We start from the raw sequence: 23,178 nt of genomic DNA on the forward strand, positions 1-23,178 counted from the left end.
ATGTGCCACCAAGAACAAAGACATATTCCTTTGTCTCTGCATTCAATTTTCTCTAGTGGTCTGCCATATCTACCTTTTCTAAAATTCTATTCACCTCCTTAACTTCTTTCTTGTTTATTTTGTGGTTAGATTTATCTAGTTCTGGGGTGGGCAGTGAGGCCCCCAACTGGTATAGTTTTATTGTCTATTCCTTCCTATCACTCCTTTAACTTCTCCACTAAAAATCTGACCATTTTAAAGAAAAAAAAAAAGAATATCTCCATGAAGTTTTCCAAAGTCTCAAAGTCTGAGGTGACTTTTGAAGCTAGATCTCCTAAATTCAGGTCCAAAATTCTATGTGTACTATCTCAATTATTATACATTTCTTCTAAAAATAACTGTTCCCTTTTATAGGGTATCTCTGACTGTTTGCCATTCTTTGCAATTTCCTAGTTAACCATAGGGAAATTTATGGCTATTTAAATGATGATGAGGGCTGGTGGAATAATAAGTTCTGCCCCCATCCTCCTAACTCATACATGTACATAAACATTTCTTATTGGGTTGCAGATTGAGGGGACAACTTACCATTTTAAACACAGGGCAGTCTTAATTTAATGTGGCTCCTGAGAAGGGATAGGTTTCTTTTTATTTGATGGGAATTAAACATTTTAAACAATTCTTCCTGAGAGAAAATTCCTATTTCTTCATTTTATATTTTCCAGGGGAGAGAAACTGCTGACTCTTCTCTGACTTTTCCTCTTTCTTCCCTGGTGACTGATAAGAGCAGAGTTTTGGATGGAGATCAGAACCTTCTCCTTTCCTGTTGCCATAAATTAGTAGTAAAAGTACTCCTTTGGTAGCTTCTCGTCATCTTCCTCTTCTGTCGAAACTTCATTTTTCCACTCAACTTCCTTCAGCTCCTCCCCCTGTTTCTGTTTCCCTATTTGAAAAGTTGAAAATTCCACATTTTATTTTGTTTTTGCAGACTTGGCAAATCCATTGTAATATCCATTGTTAGGAATAACTGTGTGATTTTTATTTCTAGAATTAATTTTAGGGTCTGTTTTATCCCATAAAATATTTGTTGATATGTAGTTTATGTTGTTGAATGGATAATTCCTCTGATGGCCAGTTTATTCAACTTATACTAGAGCAGTATGTTCATTACTGAAATAAGAATTTTTCCATAACATAAATTTTGACAATTGCTATTAAATATCTTTCTAAACCAATCAAGCACTTAACAAACATGTATTAAACATGTATAATTGCCAAAAACTGTACTAACCCAAGCAAAGAGATGCAAAGAAGTAAAGAGATCCTTATCTTCAGGGTATTTTAATAGTGGAGACTACAAATGTGTATATACATGTTGATATATATGTGTATTTGTGTGTATATATATAACATATATATGTGTGTATATATATATGGGTATAACATATACAAGGCAGAAACTATGTAACTTTTAAATGGAAAAGCACTAAAAGTTGAAGTGACCAGAAAAGGACTTGTGAAGAAGGTTGCATTTAGGTTGATTTTTGAAAGAAACCATCTTGAAAGAAATTTCAAGATGCAGAAATAGAGAGGAAATATATTCCAGGCATGGCAGATAGTGAGCAGAAAGTAAAGGGAGAGGAGAGAGAGCCCTGTGTGTGAGGAAGAGCAGTTAGACAAAGATAACAGGACCAAAAAATGCTTGGAAGAGAAATATAAAAGATTGGAGAGATAAGAAGGCAACCAGGTTGTGAATAGCTAAAGTATCTAGTTATGTTGTACATTTTTGCTATTGTGTCAAAAACCAAGGCCAAATGACACCAGAGATCATGATTACCCTAACATATTAGAAGAAGCATAGCAGATTCATTAGTGCCTCTGTCTCTTTATTTTGCCAATTTTTTTTTTTTACCAAAACCAGTTAATGAAGTTAGCCATGGTTATGCCTGTATCAGTAAACCTTCCCTTTTTGTTCCATCTGCAATTTTGAAAACATTTCTATGTCTTTAAGGCATTGGTAAAAAAAAAAATCGTGGTCAGGACCCCAGGGATAGCATCTTGTAGCTTTTGACTAAAGACTGCTCTCCAATTTGACACAATATGACACTCTTTAAATGCAGATATTTAAGCAATTATAATTTTCCCTAAACGTAGAATTGTCTAACCTAAAACACACTCTCTTTTTCATAATCTCATTTCTGGGCCATGATAGCCCTCTAATTTTGATCCTTTGATCAAAATCTCTGGCTAGAACCATTGTCTATAGTGGAATTGTAGTGTGTTTTATGCAAAACATATACTCTAATCATCAAACCATAGAATTAAGGCAATCAACATTCATATTATGATTGGATACAATACATTAGCATCAGCAATCACATTCCAAATATTAATCTCTACTTGGATACAACATAACAATCATGTTCTATTACTAATCACAAATCATTTATTAGGTAATAAATGCTTACACTCAACGTTTTCTTCATCATCACAAAATATGCTGATTGATTAAAATTATGCTTATTTTAGTAAGCCTTTAGTTTCCCACACAAACATTTAATATTTCACTATTATGTCAAATTAATCCAGACGTTCCTCAGAAATATTTCATTGTTCCTTCCTTAATCACTGCCTGGTCATATATTTTACTTCTCATCAATTTGTTCAAAGCCAGTTTGTTTTATTTTATTTGTTTGATTGATTGTTTGTTTGTTTTTTAAACAGCAGAGAAGCACCAAAGATTTTTGAGCACAAGAGCAACATGGTCATGATTTTAGGACTTGAATTCGAGAGGTGAGGGTCAGCTAGGTGGTGCAGTAAATATAGTACCAGCCCTGGAATCAAGAGGACCTGAGTTCAAATTTGGCCTCAGACACTTAACATTTACTAACTGTGTGACCTTTGGCAAGTCACTTAACCCCAATTCCAATTGCTCTTCCTTCCCCCCTCCAAAAAGCAAAAAAAAAAAAAAAAGAGAGAGATGAATAAGTTAGAAAGACTGATCAGAATCTTATTTCAATAATGAAAATAAGGCATGTTGAAGACCTGAACTGGTGTTTCATTTTTTACTTGTAATAGGTTTATCTGATCTTCTTTTCATCTGTCTTTTTTTTACCTTGCACTTTCTATCCACATATTCTGGCTTTAAATTCCTTTGGTCTTTTCACACTGGTCTCTTCTTATCACCAGGACATCTCCACCCAATCCCAATATCCGTATACCACCTTAATGAAAAATTCTTTTCTGTTAAGTAACATTAGGACTAGATGTGGTGGTATATAATTATATATATATATGCATATATATAGAGATGTATATATGTATGTGTGTGTGTGTGTGTGTGTATATATATATATATATATATATATATATATATGTATATATACTGCTGCTGCTGCTGCTGGGGAGGATGAAGCTGGTGAATCAATTATGTGTCTGCACTAAGTTTAGCACAAGTATGATGAGTCCCTGGGCAGGAAGGGCAGCCAGGCTGCCTAAGAAAGGGGTTACCTTGTTCAGATCAGAAAATAGAGCAGTATGAAGTTTCTATGTTATTCAATATTTGTATTAGGTACATGAGTGCCCCTTCACTTTTTGTCTGAGTGAGATAAGGAGATTCAGTCTCAAAACACAACAAAAATACTGAGTAATATTAGAGTGTCTCGGACATGTTCTCTTCACATATCCAAACTTTAGTTCAACAATAATTTATTAATCCTACTTTATGAAAAGCATATAAAGTAGCATGATTTAATGGGAAGAGATCTGGATTTAGTGATTAGATATTCAGGTTTTATTCCTATCACAGAGACTCATTACCTATATGAATTTGACCTAGTGATCTAACTTCTTCTAACTCATCTCTTGTTTAATAATATAATTTATGAGATTTTTGTGAGAATTAAAGAAGAAATTAATATTAAAATCTTATTGAGCCGGTAAGAGGTAAACATATTCCATCTAGTCATTATAAAATATATTCTTTATCCTAAATCCATTTTTAATACCATACATAGACACTGTCCATTAAATGAAATCATTTTTCAACATCACCTATTCTTGTTTCTTTAGAATTGCTTTCCCCATTAAAAGAAGAGATACAATTCTCATCTGTGCCCCACCCTGAATTCTTTAGTTTTCCACTAAATGTTCCAAAAAAGTAAATCCTAAATTTCTTCCATGTCTATTATTTTCACACATTTACAAGGAGAATTATGCATTTCCTATTCAACTTGAAAAAATTTGCCATTGAATATATTATCTTTATATGCTTCTCTTATACTTTCTAATCTGACATATAAAATCCATTCACAGATGCTTAAGGAGTCACTAATCTACTAATACAATGCATATCTCCCTTGTAAGTGGAATAATTTCTTCCCACTTTTTGATTCATGTTTCTCCTGTGTCCAACTATTAAGCACTGCTCCATCAACATCTTTGCTCTGGTTATTTTTCTCTATCTATACTTTTCCGTGTGGTTATCTCATTGGTTTTAATGAATTACATTTGCATATCTACACAGATGACTTCCAAATCTATATTCTTTAAATCTCTCCATGAATCTAATTCTTCATCAACAGTTGCCAGTTGGACATCTCTACCTGGAAGTCATATAGGCATCTCAAATGCAAAATGGCAAATGCAGAATTCATTATCTTATCCATTTCAACCCATTAATCTTCTAAATCTATTTAATTCCGTTAAGGGTATCATCATCCTTCCCATTCACTAGATTCACAACTTTGGCATCATCACTGTTCTGTCTTCCCAACTAACACCTTCATACTCTGATAAGCTTCGCCTTTCTACCATCAAAATATATCATATCCCCTTTCCTCCACTCATACAATCAAAACATCAATTCAGGTCTTCAAAGTGCATCACTTCTATTATTGAAATATGATTCTAATTGGTTTTTCTGATTCGTTCTCTCACCTCTTTAATTCAGACTCCATACAGGTCCTAACATCAACTTTATAAATCACAGATCTGACCACATTGGTTCTCTGCTCAAAAATTTTTAGTGCTTCCTTGCTGCCTCTAGGAAAAAATACAAACCCTTCAGCCTGAAACATAAAGTTGTTAGTAATATGACTGCAGATTATCTTCACTTGCTTTTTTCTAATTATTTCCCTTCACACTTTCTTTATTCCAGTGCAACTGGCCTATATTCTATTCCCTATGTCTGACATTCCACCTCCCACCTATATTTCTTAATGCAATCTGCCCACCATCTTTGGAATGCACTCCTTTTTAAAATCCTTTGCATTTTTCAAATATCAGCTCAGATGAAATTTTATTCAGAAAGCCTTTTGCTATCCCTTAGTTATTAGTATTCTCTCATTTCTCAAATGACTATATTTCTAAAACTATACTAATTGTGATAATGTTGCATCCCTCAGCTGAATGTAAGCTCCTTGAGGGCAAAGTCTGTTCTTCATTTTTGTCTTTGTTTACCCAATTAACACACAGTAGTTTGTATTACTAGGTGCCAAATAGTTATTTCTGAATGAATTAAATTGAAATATTGCTTTTTTCATCAGAGTTCCATGGAATATGAAAATGTCGCTCAGAATAGCTGGAATCATTCTTCGTGAAAATACTTCATATTTTCTCATAATGCCAATTAGCAAAATTTTATCCATTCTCTCTGGACTCTGTTCACTCACCCAACATTTGTTGTCTCTTTTTCTCTTTAGAAAAAATTAATAATTTTATTTCTGGATTAACTTGTGACATTTTTTATCTTATCTAAGAATGCTTCATCCTTTCATGAACTGTAATGTGGAGAACTGATTCTTAGTCTCTTTTACCTTTTCCTCTTGAAGAGAGATCAGCTTGTTCTTGTGGCAGATATAGTACACAGTGCCAAATATAGGCTGTCCATAAATAGAGGCTGCCCTCTGGAAATAAATTTAAATGTGGTGTAATGGATAGAGGACTGGGCTCAAAGTATGGAAGACCTTGCTTGAAATTGTACAGCTGGCATGTATTAGCTGTGTGACCCTGGGCAAATAGTTTAACCTGTTTGTAATCTAGGCAAATCACTGAGATGATAAATTGTAGAGAAGGTACCTATCTATCCAGATCTTGCACACATGTGCAAGTGTGTGTTGCTCAGTATAAGCTTCATTCAGATTTTATACAAGCCAGATTTCAATGGGTGGGAAGGAGAGGAAAAATGCATGCAATAGCCTAAAACTTAATGGGCCAAGACCTCACACTGTGAAAACAAACAAACAAACAAACAAAAACAACAACATGACCTTTAGTCTACATTTCATTGAAATAATATATGTCTTGGATGTCCTAATGGATTTACAGTCTTTTTGGGGTATAATGTTAAACTCTCACAGAAACCTTCTATCCATGACTCTTTCCTAGGGCTCCGGATAAATTCTGACTTTAGCCCATTTAATCCCACCCAATCTCTAGCTGCCAGACTTCCTAACCTGCTGCTAAGTGCTGAAAATTAACAAAATATCAACTGTTCTCCTGTAAACATACATCTAACATAACAGAAACCTGCTTGCTTCTCACACATATTTAAGCCACAAGCAGAATAAGCAATATTTCATGTCATTCTGTATCCCAGTTCCTATTTATTTTCTATGCCTCCCCTTGGCAGAAAATTAAAATAGAAAATATAATGACTAACTAAGAATCAGAGAGGGAGGGGGTCAATTCATAAAGGAAAAGGCAACATTTTAGAGGAAGAGGCATAAGGAAACAAATTAGGAAAGCAAAATAGAAAATTCTCCCTCTAATTTTGTGGAGGAAGGAGGAAAACTTGATAAGAGAGAACAAGATATTCTAGGCTAGTGGAAAAGGAAGATGAAGAGCCTTGTTTTTGTAATCTGAGTAGGAGGCAAGTTCATTTTTTTAGATTCTGGACTTGTTAGAAACTAGATAAGAATTAGATGGTTTAGAATAACAACAGTGGAAAGAATATTACAGAATAAATACAATTACTGAAATCTGTCTTATAATATTTTGGTTACTTCCTCATTAGAGGTATTTCCTTCACTAAATCCTTTCCATATTCTATGCAATTCTTGACCATGTGTTACACAGAATTTGTCCAGTTTTCTGAAGGCATTTATCTATCATTTAAAAGTACCAGTATGACACCCTAGTCACCATTTTTAATTTTTTATTCTTGTTAATGTGACTAGATAACATAGCTCTTTTTTCATTCAAACATATTCTTTAAAAAGTCCTATGTGTCTCCCATCCAAGTAGACCAATACAATCAAAATTATAAGGAAAGCAGAAAACTGGCGGGGGGGGGGGTATTTGCAACAAGAATCTCTGATAAGGGCCTCATTTCTCAAATGATAAAATATAGAATACATATTTATATAAAATGGAGTCAAATTTATAAAAAAAATGCAAGTCATTCCCCAACTGATAAATGGTCAAAGGATATGAAAGGCAGTTTTCAAACAAAGAAATTAAAGCTATCTAGAGTCATATAAAAAAACGTTCTGAGTCACTACTGATTAGAGAAATGCAAATTAATACAACTCTGAGGTTTTGTACTTCTGGGAGCCAAGAAGGCAGAGTAAGCCCTGAGCAGCTACAATTCTCTCATACTCACCTATAATATAACTGTAAAATAGAACCCCTAAACAGATCAACAAGAAAGGTCTATCTCACTCAGCTGAAAGGGAAGTGCAGTCCAGGATGGGAAGCATCCCAGCAAACCAATAGCAAGCTCCATCCCTGAGGTACTACTTCACACCAATCATATTAACTAACATGACAAAAAAGGAAAAGTATAAATGTTGGAAAGGATATGGGAAAATGGGAACACTAATGCACTGTGGGTGGAGTTGTGAACTGATCCAACAATTCTGGGGAATAATTTGAAACTATACCCAAAGGGCTATAAAACTACAGGCCCTTTGATCTAGCAATACCACTGCTAGGTCTGTATCTTAGAGAAATCAAAAAAGAGGGAAAAGGTCTCTTTCTATAAAAATATTTAAAGCACTGATTTACCCTCAGCCAGCCATTTTCTCCTTTCAAATTCTCTAATACAGCTTTAATACTTCTATTGAGGGGTACCCCTAAAAGTTATTTCAGGGATAACCTAATCTCTTCTAAAGAAATCTGTTCTACTTATACTTTGTCCTAAATGTTAGGAAGTTTTCCTTCCATCCAGCCAAAATTTGCCTCTTTTCTCCCTTTTTTTCTTGCCTAATCCTGCCTTGTGGAGCCAAATAGAGCAAATTTATTCTGTCTGCCACATGGTAGTCCTTCAAATACTTGAAGACCATTATTATGTGCTCCTAAGTTTTCTCTACTTCATGACAAGTTTTTTCAATGACTCCTTATTTGAAACAACATGAGATCTTTCAGCACCCTGGTTGCCCTGCTCTGGATAATCTCCAACTCATCAAAGTCTTTCCTAAAGTGTGATGTTCAATAATCTAGATTTAGTCTGATCATAGCACAGGGCCAGGGCAGGACCTCTCTTCATGGAGCCTAAACTTATGTGAACTTTCATGACTCCTTTATCATATCATTCATTAACATTGATCTTGTATTCCACAAATGTTTTCAAATCTTTTTCAGGCCATCTCATCTTCTCAAATCCTTTTGCTTGAATCAATTTCTCATTAATGCCAAGCCTTTTTGTTTGAGTCCCTTTCCTCAGTCAGCTGAAACATTTTTTATTCTCCTTTAATGGGTCTTCAAATCCTTTCAAATGCTCTATTCCCAAATTACCTTTAAAAAATTTAAAAACAATTGCAAAGCACTCAAATCTTTTCCCAATATTTATTCCTTATACTCTTTCTTCATTAAAAATCCTTCTTCTCTTGGGGTGGCTAAGTGGTGCAGTGAAAAGAGCACCAGCCCTGGAGTCAGGAGGACCTGAGTTCATATCTGGCCTCAGACACTTAACATAAAAACTAGCCATGTGACCTTGGGCAAGTCACTTAAGCCCAATTGCCCCCCACAAAAAAAAGCAAAAAAAAAATCCTTCTTCTGATCCTTCACCCACATATCCTCTTCAATCAATCAAAAAGTATGTGTATTATATATTTACTGTATCTTAGATGCTTTGCTAATTATGGAAGGATATAAAGAAAAATTAGAAACACCTTCTGCCCTCAATGTTCTTATATTTTCACATGGAAGGAAACATAAATACACATATACAACAAGATACAAAGTAAATGCAAAGTAAACTTGACAAAGGAAGGTATTATCAGGTGCAGTGGTGGTGGTAGAGTGTAGCAAAGAGTAACAGGAAATACTTCATGTAATGTGTAGCATTTGAACTGGATCTATAATTATCCCAATTATAACCTAGGTAATGTGTGTTCTTCATTAACTGTTTTGCTTTGTTTTGTTCTTGCCCCCAGTGGAAATGGTAGGCAAATTGCTCTTAAATTACCACGGCTTTCTCAAAAAAATGAAAAAAAAAAATGTTTGTGTAGTGAGTTTTCAAGGACTTGATGCAATTAGCAGGATGTCATATGAGAAAAGGACATATGTAGAGCAGAACCATTATTAAGAAATTTTTCTTTGTGTTAGACTCTACACAGAACCTATTCATGACACTAGTGAAATGCCTTTTGAACATGTATCACATTGCTGAATAGCTTTCTGTGTAGTTGTGCCTGTCATATAGTGTCACATATGCTAATGTATGAAAAGGAGATATATCCTCTAAGGAAAGAATTCAAGAATATATTTTTCTAGTATAGAAAGTATTTTACTGAATAGAATTAAAGAAGAAAACCATTTTATTACTCACTTGCTTTATGATAGGCACTATGCTGTGTTCTGGGCATACATATGGTCTTTGCCCCTCAGGAGGTGATATTGAAGTGTGTGAGTGTTTGTGTGTACACATGTGCATGCATATATATGAGAGAGATAGAGAGGGGAATGGTGGCAAAGAAAGGATATTTAAGATGATTTAAGTCTGAGAAGACACAGAGGTAGTAAGTAGAACAATAAACAGTATCTGGGCATGCCCCTTCCAGAAGAAATAATAGCGTTGCTTGAGTATTTTTTTTTGCATGTTGTCTCTCCCATTAGATGGTCAGCTCTTTGAGAGCAGGGACTGACTTTTGAATTTCTTTGTATCCCTGGTGCTTAGCATGGTTCCTGGAATATGTTCTTGTTGTTCAATTATTTCAGGACTGTCTGAATTGATATGACCCCATTTGGGGTTTTCTTGGCAAAGACACTGGAGTGGTTTGCCATTTCCTTCTCCAGCCATTTTACAGATGAGGAATTTGAGAAAAAACAGGTGTAAGTAAGGTGAATTTTAGTGTAAGTAAGGTGGATTATAGTGTTTTTAAAGTGAATTTTTGTTATTATTTCTTGGAATTCAATTTCCCTGGATCCATAACCATAACAATCTCTTGTTCCCAGGTATTAGATATGAGCTCCCACATTATGCTTCAAAACATCTCCACCATGCTTGTGCAGTATTGTATAATGATAAATAATATAAACATCCACTGCAACTGTGCAGTGAGATACAGGGATGGGGTGATGGAAACTTGTGAGGCTATTGCTGGCAATATACCTTCTTTGTCTGTTGCCCCTATAAAACAGATGGTCAGTGGTCAGTGAAGGGGGAACCTTAGGGTTGAATGCACAAATGCTGTGTGTGCCTCAACTGGCCCCCATTGAGGCTTCAGGGGATTTAAGGGGGCACAAGTTGTGCCTATCTCAGATGTCCCCATCAAGATGTAGGGGTAGTTGCCCTCCCTTCTTGCCGGTCCCTGTGAGAAGGGTGATTAGGGAATGCTGTAGGAGTGGTGCTCCCATTATCAGCAATCCTCTTCTGAGAAAACTAGACTAAAGTAAAATTATTAATCCCTTCTTTAAGGGTCTTTCCTGTCTGAACAGATCAGTAGTGAACCTGTGCTAGCAGCCATCCTGTGTGTTATGTTTATTTTTCTTACAACAGGGTTAGATGAGTTGCACAAGGTCACACAGCTAGTGTCTAAGGAAGATTTAAACACAGGAAAGTGAGCCTTCCCAAATTCAGGTCTGGCTCTCTATCCACTGTGCCACCTAGCTGCTCTGCCTAGAACATAGTGATGCTTAATAAATGATAATTGAAGCAGTGGTGTCAATTTTATTTTATTCCTAGAGAAAGGTGGAAGGAAGCTGGAAAAGTTATGAGCATATGCCAGGTGGTATGGTTTTTTTCATGGTGAAAAAACATGACCTTAGGAAAGTAGCTGCAGCTAGTGACAGAATTGCTCTTTTCTATAGTTTCTCAAAAGCTAGTTTGGAGGGTGAGGAAGCAAAAAAGAATAATAAACAGTAGAATTTCATAATCTCGGGGCAGCCAGGTAGCACAATGAGTAAGAGCACCGGCCCCAGAGTTGGGATGACCTGGGATCGAATCCGGGCTCAGATACTTAGCACCACACCCAGAAATAACTTGCTGTGTAACCTTGAGCAAGTTACTTAACCCCAATTGCTTTATTAAAAATTAAAAAAAAATAATTTCATAATCTCTGTGGTTTGCAGTCAATTGTATGTTTCAATTTTAATTGAATTGAACTCACCTGCAAAAAATCCTGCTTTCACCTGGGACAATTGGATGTATGTGTTCATCATTCCCATTAAATATTTTATAGAACGGAGAAAACAAGCATATGAATTGGTAGTGCTGATGTTTTCACAGTTGTGGGGTTTTGTTGTTGCTGTTAAATTAGTACCTATGACCTCTACCCATTATTTTGAAACCTCCACCTCACTGATAAACCTTGAGAATAATTCACTGAACACATTTAGATTTATGTCACAGACAGTAGAAATTTGCTTGGTAAATAGTTGGTCAGGCCAGATACCTTTCCAGATTCCATTTCTCAAGTTTTGTATATACTTGTCACACAATACAACAGATACAGAGATGTAGAATCTGACTGGAGAGGTTCCTGTCCCTCAGCTAATTTATGTGAGCACTGTGAATACAATTAATTTGATTTCCTGGGAGAAAAGTTTTAAGAATAGTAGGGTTCTTTTTTTTTTTAAGCAATCAGGTTAAGTAACTTGCTCAAGGTTACACGGCCAGGTGTTTCTGTGTGGGTGCTAAGTGTCTGAGCCCCGGATTCCATCTCCAGGTCATCCTGACACTGGAGCCAGTGCTCTTACTCTCTGTGCTACCTGGATGCCCCTAGTAGGGTTCTTTTAAAAATATATATTTACTTGCTTTTAGTTTACAACATTCACTCCTTTATATATATATATTTTTTATTTTAAGCAATCAGGGTTAAGTAACTTGCTCAAGGTTATACGACCAGTTATTTCTGGGTGTGGTGCTGAGTGTCTGAGCCCGGGATTTGATCTCCAGGTCGTCCCAACACTGGAGCCGGTGCTCTTACTCGCTGAGCCACCTGGCCGCCCCTAACATTCACTTCTATAATCCCTTGAGTTTTAAACTTTCTCCCCCCTCCATCTCCTCCCTGGCCCCCCATGGAATCAAATATAAGATTTACAAATCCCTTCACATTAAATATTAGACAGCTTGTAAAGAAGGATTATACCCAATGGGGTGAACAATGAGATTGAGGAAACAAAACAAAAGAAGAAAAAGAGAGAGCGCAAGTAGTTTGTTTCAATCTGCATTCAGACTCTGTAATTCTTTCTCTGGATGTGGATATATCTTTCTATCATGTTTCTTTTGGAGTTGCCTTAGAACCTTGCATTGCTGAGAGGAACCCAGTCTATCAAAGTTAGTCATCACAATACATTGTCTGTAATTGTGTACAAATTTCTCTTGGTTCTGCTCTTCTCAATCAACATCAGTTTATATAAGTCTCTCCAGGTTATTATGAAGTCCGTCTGCTCCTCATTTCTTACATCACAATAGTATTCCATTACATTCATATACCACAACTTGTTTAGCCATTCCCCAATGGATGGACATCCCCTTGATTTCCAATTCTTTGCCACCACAAAAAGAGCTGCTATAAATATTTTTGTATATATGGGTCTTTCTCCCACTTCTATGATCTCTTTGGGATACAGCCATAGAAGTTGTATTCCTGGGTCAAAGGATGTGCACTTTTTTATAGCCCTTTGGGCATAGTTCCAAATTACTCTCCAGAATGGTTGAATCAGTTTACAACTCCACCAACAATGCATTAGTATTACAAATTTTCCACATCCTTTCCAACATTTATCATTTTCCTGTTTTGTCATCTTAGCCAATCTAACAGGTGAGGTGTGGTACCTCAGAGTTTTTTGATTTGCATTTCTCTAACCAATACTGATTTAGAGAATTTTTTCATATGCTTATAGATATCTTTAATTTCCTTCTCTGAAAACTGCCTGTTCATATCATTTGACCATTTATCAAGTAGGGAATGATTTGTGAAATTCTTATAGATTTTAATCAATTTGCTGTATATTTTAGAAATGAAGCCTTTATCAGAGACAATGATTGTAAAAATTATTTCCCAATTTTCCACTTCCCTCTTAATCTTGGTTACATTGGCTTTATTTGTACAGAAATTTTTCAATTTAATGTAATCAAAATTATCCATTTTGCATTTCATAATATTCTCTAGCTATTGTTTGGTTATAAAATCTTCCTTTATTGATAAATTTGACTGGTAAGCTATTCCTCGCTCTCCCAGATTGCTTATGGTATTAGCCTTTATACCTAGATTGTTTACCCATTTAGACTTGATTTTGATATATAGGGTTAGATATTGGTCTATACCCAGTTTTCAACATACTATATTCTAGTTTTCCTGGCCGTTTTTGTCAAATAGTGAGTTCTTATCCAAAAAAACTGGGGCCTTGGGTTTATCAAACAGTGGATAGCTATCGTCATTGACTGTTGTGTCTCATGTATGTAATCTATTCTATTGATCCACTACTCTATTCCTCAGCCAGTACCAAGTAGTTTTGATGACTGCTGCTTTATAATACATATTAAAATATGGTACGGCTAGGCCATCTTCCCTAGCATTTCTTTTCATTAATTCCTTTGATATTCTGGACATTTTGTTCTTCCAAATGAATTTTGCTACTATTTTTTTCTAGCTCTATAAAATAATTTTTTGGCAGATTGGTTGGTATGGCACTAAATATGTAACTTAATTTAAGTAAAATTTTCATTTTTTTTAAAGCAATCGGGGTTAAGTAACTTGCTCAAGGTTACATGGACAGTTATTTCTGGGTGTGGTGCTGAGTATCTGAGCCTGGATTTGATCCAGGTCATACCGACACTGGAGCCGGTGCTCTTACTCACCTGGCTGCCCCTAAGCAATTGGTGTTAAGTAACTTGCTCAAGGTTACACAGCCAGGTGTTTCTGGGTGGGTGCTAAGTGTCTGAGCCCAGGATTCGATCTCCAGGTCTTCTCAACACTGGAGCCGGTGCTCTTACTCGCTGTGCTACCTGGCCGCCCCAAATTTTCATTTTTATTATATTAGCTTGACCTAGCCATGAGCAACTGATACTTTTTCCCCAATTAGTTAGATATGACTTTATTTGTGTCAAAAGTGTATCATAATTGTATTCACATAGGTCCTGGGTTTGTTTTGGCAGGTAGATTCCCAAATATTTTGTAATGTCTACAGTAACTTTAAATGGAATTTCTCTTTCTATCTCTTGCTGTTGGATTTTGTCAGAGATATGTAGGAATGCCGAAGATTTATGTGGGCTTATTTTATATCCTGCAACTTGGCCAAATTTATTTATTATCTCAAGTAGTTTCTTACTTGATTCTCTAGGATTATCTATGTATACCATTATATCAACTGCAAAGAGTGACAGCTTAATATCTTCTTCGCCTAATTTGATTCCTTCATTTTCTTTTTCTTCTCTTATTTCTACCCCTAACTGCCAAATTGAATAAGATGGGTGATAGTGGACATCCTTGTTTCATCCATGATCTTATTGGAAAGGCTTCTAGCTTATCCCCATTACATATAATACTTGCTGATGGTTTTAGATAGATGCTACTTATTATTTTAAGGGAGACTCCATTTATTCCTATATTTTCTAATGTTTTTAATAGGAATGGGTTTTGTATTTTGTTAAAAGCCTTTTCTGCATCTATTGAGATAATCATATGGTTTCTGGTAGTTTTGTTATTGATGTGATCCATGACACTGATAGTTTTCCTAATATTGAACCACCATTGAATTTGTGGAATAAATTCTACCTGACCAAAGTGTATTATTCTCATAATTTGCTGTAGTATTTTTGCTAATATTTTATTTAGAATTTTTGTACCTATATTCATGAGGGAAATTGGTCTATAATTTTCTTTCTCCATTTTGTCTCTTCCCAATTTAGGTATCAGTATCATATTTGTGTCATAAAAAGAATTTGGTAGGACTCTTTATTCACCAATTTTCCCAAATAGTTTGTAAAGTATTGGAATCGATTGTTCTTTAAATGTTTGATAGAATTTGCTAGTAAATCCATCTGGCCCTGGAGAGGTTTTCCTAGGAAGTTCACTGATGGCTTGTTCAATTTCTTTTTCTGAGATGGTGTTATTTAAGTAATTTACTTCTTCTTCAGTTAATCTGGGTAACTTATATTTTTGTAAATATTCATCCATTTGACTAAGATTGTCAAATTTGTGTGCATACAAATGGGAAAAATAATTTCTATTTATTGTTTTAATTTCCTTTTCATTGGAGGTAGATTTACCCTTTACATTTTTGATACTCCTAAATTGTTTTTTTTTCTTTCTTTTTTTATCATATTGACTAAAGGTCTATCAATTTTATTTTTTTATAAAACCAGCTCTTAGTTTTATTTATTAGTTCAATAGTTTTCTTAATTTCTATTTTATTAATCTCTCTTTTGGTTTTCACTATTTTATATTAGAATCCTAAACTTAACTGACTATGTTAATCCCTCCTTGAACCAAAGCCAATAAGAGTAAAGTCCATATAAAGTTCATCTCCCTCCCTTTTTTCCCATCTATTCTAGTATGTTTTTAAGCCTCTTCTTGTGGCAAAATTTACCTTTTTCTGCCTCATCCTGTAATGGGAATGCAAATTTGGAAGATCTTCCCTGCCCCTAGGCTAAAGTGCACCTGAAGCCTAGGGTGGGATGCTTGTTTTTCAGTAGATACTTCTTGATTGGCCAGTGAGTCAATAAGGTTGTTACACATTCTCTGAGCCAAGAGAAGGCTATATAAGCCCTGATGTGTAGCTTTGTTTTGGGACTCACTTTGAGAAATGTTCTGTGATTTGAACTGAATTCTGGGAAGCCGTTGTTGAGAGTCCCCCGGCTTTGAAAAACCCAGATGTGGAAACCCAGATGTTGACTGGGTATGGATGTAATGGTTGGATATTTTGGAAATCTGTCTACTTGATCTGTTTCTGTCTTGATAATTCTGCCTGTATGCTTTGAAGTTCGGGGTGCTGACCTTTTTCCCCTGAACAAGGTAAACGATATATGTCTGACTGATTAAAGTAAGCTTGTTAACCCATTTTGAGTTGCTTTCCTTTAATAAAGCAGATCCAAGAACCTGTAGCAAACCCTGAGGACGCCGGGGTGTTTGTCGCTACACATCCTTTCCTTTTCTACCATTATAATCCCTTAATAAGGTTTTTTTTTATCAGATTAGTTAATTTATACCCACACCTTTTATCTATGCCTATCCTTTTTAAATGTCATGATAATTATACAATTCTCAATATGACAGGTACCAGCTTCACATAAAGGAATATAAACATTTGCTCTTATTTAATCACAGTTATGTGTGTGTATGTATGTACGTGTGTGTATGTTTTACTTGTTTACATTTTTATGTATCTCATGAGTCTTGTATTTGGAGATCAAATTTTCCATTGAGCTCTGGCTTTTTCATCAGGAAAGTCTGGAAGTCCCTTATTTTGTTGAATGGCCATCTCCTTGCCATGAAGTACTATGCTCAGTTTTGCTGGATAGTTGATCCTTGGTTGCAGTCCAAGCTCTTTTGCCTTGAAAAATATCATATTCCAATTCCTCCAGTCTTTTAGTGTAGAAGCTGCTAGGTCCTTTGTGATAGTGACTGTAGTTCCATGATATTTGAATTGTTTCTTTCTGACTGCTTGCAGTATTTTCTCCTTGACCTGATAATTCTGGAATTTGGCTAAAATATTTCTTGGAGTTTTCAATTTGGGATCTCTTTCAGGAGGTATCTGGGGAATTCTTTGGATAACTATATTACCCTCTGGTTCTAGGACCTCAGGACAGTTTTCTTTGATAATTTCTTGGAGGATTTTGTCCAGGCTTTTTTTTTCATCATGGCTTTCTGATAGACCAGTAAATCTTAGATTATCTCTCCTGGATCTGTTCTCCAGGTTAGTTGTTTTTCCAATGAGATTTTTTATATTTTCTTCTAATTTTTCAATCTTTATGTTTTGCTTGACTGATTCTTGATGCATCATAGAGTCATTGGCTTCAACTTGACTGATTTTAATATTTAGTGAATTATTTTCCTTGGTTAATTTTTGAAGCTCCTTTTTCCATATATTCAGATTTCATTTTTAGGGAGGTATTTTCTCCAGTTAGATTTTTAACCTCCCAGGTCACAAATTTTAATTTTTAAGGAGTTGTTTTCTTCAGTGGGATTTTTTTTCCATTTTGGCCAATGTAATTTTAAAAGAATTGGTCAATTTATCTTCTATCTATTTAATTTGCCTTTTAAAATCTTTCTTGAGCTCTTCCAAGAATGTTTTTTTTTTTTTTTCTTGAGACCAGTTCATAGTTTCTTTTGTGCTCTCAGGTGTGGATATAGAGTTGATGGTGTCTCCTGAAAGTGATTCCTCATGTTCACAAAAATAGGATTCAATTGTCTTTGGTTTTCCCTTTCAAAGTTGCTTCTGGCACATTGTGATTGCCTATTTCCAGTCTTTTTAAGTGGATTTCTGCTTCTGGGGTACAGAGGGCTCTGACCTGTGCTTCTCAAGCTAGGAGCTAGGGGCCTGGTTGTTAACTTTGTGTGCTGTATGCTCTGGGTATTTAGACTGAGGCTAAGGCCAGGACTCTCAGTGTTTCCCCTGGGTTACCCTGAGGCTCACAGAGTAAGGTGTGGGAGAGGGGTGGTCTGGCCACTTCAAGGTTTCAGGCTCTGTGCCCCTGGCAGGTTCAGCAGCTGATAGCCTGCAGTGCTGGTGTCTGCAGATTTCCTTGATTGTGCTAATGCACTCCTGGCCTTCTGTTGTTAGTGCTTGCTGGCTCTACCCCCCTAGGCTTCAGGTTCTCCTGCTGGTCAGCTGATGTGGGGCTTTTTGGGATACCCCATGGCCCTTCACTTCAGGTTTGGCACAGCTTCAGTCACACCCTTCCTCTAGGACTCCCAAGCCTGCTGCTGGTTTCACTATTTCAGTATTTTACACTGGAGCAATAATCTCTGGTTTTTCAGAGTCAGGGAGGGAGCTTAGAACAGGTGGGGTTTACTTCAGCATCTTGGTTCCTGGAAGTTCAAGTAGGTGATTTTTTTTTTTGCTTTTTTTTGGAGGGCAATTGGGGTTAAGTGACTTGCCCAAGGTCATATGGCCAGTCACAGGGCTAGTAAGTGTTAAGCATCTGAGGACAGATTTGAACTCAGGTCCTCCTGACTCCAGGGCCAGTGTCTATTCACTGTACCACCTAGCTGCCTCCTTCAAGTAGATGATTTTTAAACATCCAGGCTACAGGTTGATAGCCCCAGGAGAAGCTGCTGTCACTGCCACAGGCCCTGTACTTTCTCTTACCCAGATCTGACATATCCTACATCCTGTAGTGAGAGGTCTGTGAATTGCCCCTGTTGTGAGTGAATCCACTGGCCTCTGGTCAGGGTTCACTCTCACCCTACTGTGGTCTGGTCTCTGGTCCACACTGGTGTAGCCCCCATGTGCTCCGTGCTCCTCTTGCCCAGTCCAACATACACACTTTCCTGGACTGGGAATCTGCCACGCTCTATCTCCCAATGGATTCTGTCACTCTAAAATTCATTCAAATTCACTGTTTAGAGGTTACTGAGGGAATTCATGGAGGAGTTCAGGTAAGTTCCTGCTTTCACTCCACCATCTTGGCTCCACCCCCCTCCCATATTCTTTATAAAAAGGAGGCATCTAGGTGTCTCAGTGGATAGAGCACTGGGCCTGAAGTTCAAATATGGCCTCAAACATTCACTAGCTATATGACCCTAGGCAAGCCACTTACCCTTTGTTTGCCTTCATTGATTGGAGAAGGAAATGGCAAACCATTTCAGTATCTTTGCCAAGAAAACACTGTATTGGGTCACAAAGAGTCAGGAATGACTGGACAACAATATTACAATGTCTTTTTGTAAAAGAAAGGAAGGAAGGAAGGAAGGAAGGAAGGAAGGAAGGAAGGAAGGAAGGAAGGAAGGAAGGAAGGAAGGAAGGAAGGAAGGAAGGGAGGAAGGGAGGGAGGGAGGGAGGGAGGAAGGAAAGAAGGAAGGAAGGGAATGAAATATATGTTAGCATTTACTGTCTTTGGTCTTCTAAAAAAATAGTCCCTGGAGGAAGTGGTAGGTGGGGTGGGGTGGAGGGAAATATCCCTCAAAGTTCCTTAACTAAAGGAGAGAGTAGGGTCCAACTTTAGGCATGACATAAAAAGTCATTTCTTTCATACTATAAGGGACTGTGGGTGATACTGGGTCAGAGTAGTAAACAGGTTAAGAAGGTATCAATGAATGAATCATTCAATCTATAAACATTTATTAAGCATCTATTATGTGCCAGGCTCTGTGCTGAAGGCTGTGGATACAAAAAGAGGTATGTTCCAGAGCTGCCTGAAAAGTACAGCAAAGAGAGAACTGTGAAGCCAAATAGCTGAGGGCAGACTGAACAGTTCCAAATTTCATTCTAGTTCCATTTTTGGCTTCAAATCTTCAGAAATGGAGATGTACATAAAAGCAAAGCACAACATGCCAAGGCATGACTTAGCCCATTGGAACTACTTTTCTGTCACTTCTTGTTGTTTGTTCTGGGGGGAATAAGCAATTTAGCTTTAGCTTCTCCTTACTAGGGGTAAAAATGTGCTATTAAAAGTAAGGCTAGACTGGGAGAAGAGGAATGTAAGGGAACAAGCATTTATTAAGCGATTACTGCACTGCAAGTGCTATGCTAAATGTTTTAAAAATATTATCTCACTTAATCCTTACAAAAACCCTGTGAGTTTGCTGTTATTATCATCCCTATTTTACAATGGAATGGACTGAGGCAGCCATATACTAAGTAACATGCCCAGTGTCACACAGCTAGCAATAATTAGAGGTCATATTTGAACTTAATCCAGGCCCAGTGCTCTAACCACTTTGACATATAACTAGCCAGTGTGAGTGAACAGAAGAAAAGATAATAGTCACTTGGTTGAAGGAAAAGTAGTTTCCCTTTGCTCTGATTCACTCGAATTCTCAACTGATGATTTATTTTCTAAATGGCTCCCAATTTTCTTAAGTGTATTTATACTTTCCTATCTCTTGTGGGGTACCATCCAACAAACAGACATTGAAGCCATAAATTTCTGTACATTCCTTCCCTTGCAAAATCTTCTAATTAAAAAATACTGCTGGCCATATGACCCAAAGGAAAGGATGAATTATTGCATTTTAGTTTTTAACATTAACTAAAGAAAAATAGCTCTTCGTCCCCAAAAATGCCTAGACAGAGCAGCTACTTAACCTTCTTTACCTTTTGTCAAGGTTGTACAAGTAGAGGAGTCCTCATTTTTGCCACTCCCAAAAGCAATAAACTGGGGTGAGAGAAGGGTGCATAGGTCTTCATAACCTCTTTAATATTTTTATACATCTTGCATATTTACTTTGCTATAACATCAAGGAGAGTGTAACATTTTATTGATATGTGACATCCTCCATCTGTTGCCAGCCTAAACGAATATCAAGGTTTGCCTCAAATCCCACATTAAAAATAATTAGCTAAATAATGTAGTTAAGAAAATAGAGAATTTATTAAGTATGAATGTTGAAATATCCTCTCATCATATACATCTCAAGCATTTAAAAAATAGAATAAAAGGAATCTCAGATACAATCTTACCCAAACTGAGAACTAAAAAGTTGAAGTGACTTGCCCATGGTCATACAGTTAGCAGTTATGTGTCTTTTGAATATCGTTATGTTTGGGATGATTTCTTAGAAGTGAAGCCTCCTCAAAGGGTTTAATATTTTTTTATTATTGAAACACATTATAGAATAACAGTTATCTGATCTTGTAAAACCACACTTTGTAACACATACTGAACTGTGCTCTAAAACACCCCCTACTCAGATCCTGCTTCTGAGCAAGTATAGTGCATGATCTTCGCCCAACCTAAACTGTGTACTCTTGCAAACTCTTGCAAAATTTTCCACCTTTTCTTGTCTCCTGGCAAACTTGTGTTAACTGTCTCTGTTTTTTGTTGCTGGGGAAGATTCACACAAATGAATTGTGCCCTCTGAAGACCAGCCAATGAGATAAGTGAAAGGGGAGTGGGGGGGGGGGGGGTTCTGGTGTTAGTTTATAAAAGGATCTTGCTTTCCAGAATAAATTTGTATTTCCCTGGCCGCCATTAGAGCCACAAGGGGCAGTACCCTTTCTCATGAGAAAGCAATAAACTTATTTCTTCTTTCAAGGTATCTAAGTCTTTGTATTGATTTTTTTGGTAGTGGTCTCTGTCCCACACAATTATTTTTCATAGTATCATAAAATTTAAACTGGAAGATGGCCTAGACTCCATCTTGTCCAACTCCCTCATGTTACAAATGAAGAAACTGAGGCTCAAAAAGAGGTAAATTGTTTTGCCTAAAGGCATATAAGCAGTGAATAACAGAGGCAGCATTTGAATTGAGCTCCTCTGACTGCAAAGCTAGGACTTTCTTTACTTTTAATGCCATGCTGCTTCCCATTCTTATACAACATCAGAAGATCTCAATTGTTCATTAAAATACCACTTAGTTTTGGCCTCCCTAGTATAATGCAGTTGTAGAGAAACTGGAAGATGTCCAGAATAGATAAATGAAAATGATAAAAGGGTTGGAAAATAGAACCTTGGAGAAAAGGTTAAAATAATGAAGATTATTTATCTCATGCAGAAGAAGACTGAGTAGCAACCTAATAACTGCCTTCAAGTACCTGAAAACTTATTACATAAATGAATAGTGCTTCATTTTCAATGAATATAGAGCAAGAAGAACTTGGACTAATTTGAAGAAAGAAAAGCATAGGTTAAACAGAAGAAAGAAAGGCCTGTCTGAAAAACATGTTACATATCAGAATAAATTACCAAGGATTTTGTTTGGCTACCCTTACTAGAGATCTGTCCTGGATAATTAGATGCAACTCTATCTGAAGGCTTGGGGTTATGTTTCATGTTGAAATTATTTCCTGCACAATTATGTGTGTATACATACACATACGTTATATTGTATATACACATGTGTATACATAAGTACATATGCATATATTAGAGACACATATATCTATATTCTTTATGTGCATATGTATACACATATGTGTACAAGCATATTTAAATGCTTAAATTATATTAGTTTTTCCCATCTTATACTACTATGTTCCATGTTCTCCCACCCACCTCTGCATACCTAGTATTTTTTTAAATATTCATTCCTGTTTCATTTGAGTATTGTGCAGATAGTCCCTCTCTCTCTCTATCTCTCTCTCTCTCCCTCTCTGTCCCTCTCTCTCCCACACCCACACCCCCCCTTGCAAACACACTATTCCCCACTCTATTGTTCACAGAGATTAATGGAGAACATGAAACATACTAGCAGAGTAAGATGGGAAGAACTGGTATCATTTAAACATTCTCCTAATTCCCATATCAACTAGATTGTCTCTTTAATTTAGCATATGGTGAGTGAAAAGGTCCCATGCCCTGGAATTGGCTCATTTTTAGATAAAACCAAACTGTTCATATTCTAGTAGAATGTATTTTGTGTCCATGCTTTAATCTTAAGGGACACCCAGTTCATCAAGATATTGGCACCAGGAATCCAGTTTATATTACTTGTATTTTCTCTATTTATATCACATGTTTCTTCTTGCTGAGTTCACAGTGCTATATGGGAAAAAGTGCCATCTCATTAATTCTTGAAACACCCTTGGGTATTAAGTTAGGAGACAGAAATGTGTTTTTTTCATTTTGCAGATACAACAACTGAGGCACTTTGAGTGTTGTCATTCATTAAATCTGGAGCAAAAGGATGCATCAATTACAGATTCCCC

The sequence above is a fragment of the Petaurus breviceps genome, unplaced genomic scaffold (genome assembly GCF_028583685.1).
Source record: "Petaurus breviceps papuanus isolate PSGF00001 unplaced genomic scaffold, PetGlider_PUasm1.0 90919, whole genome shotgun sequence".
In the NCBI taxonomy this organism is placed as follows: domain Eukaryota; kingdom Metazoa; phylum Chordata; class Mammalia; order Diprotodontia; family Petauridae; genus Petaurus; species Petaurus breviceps.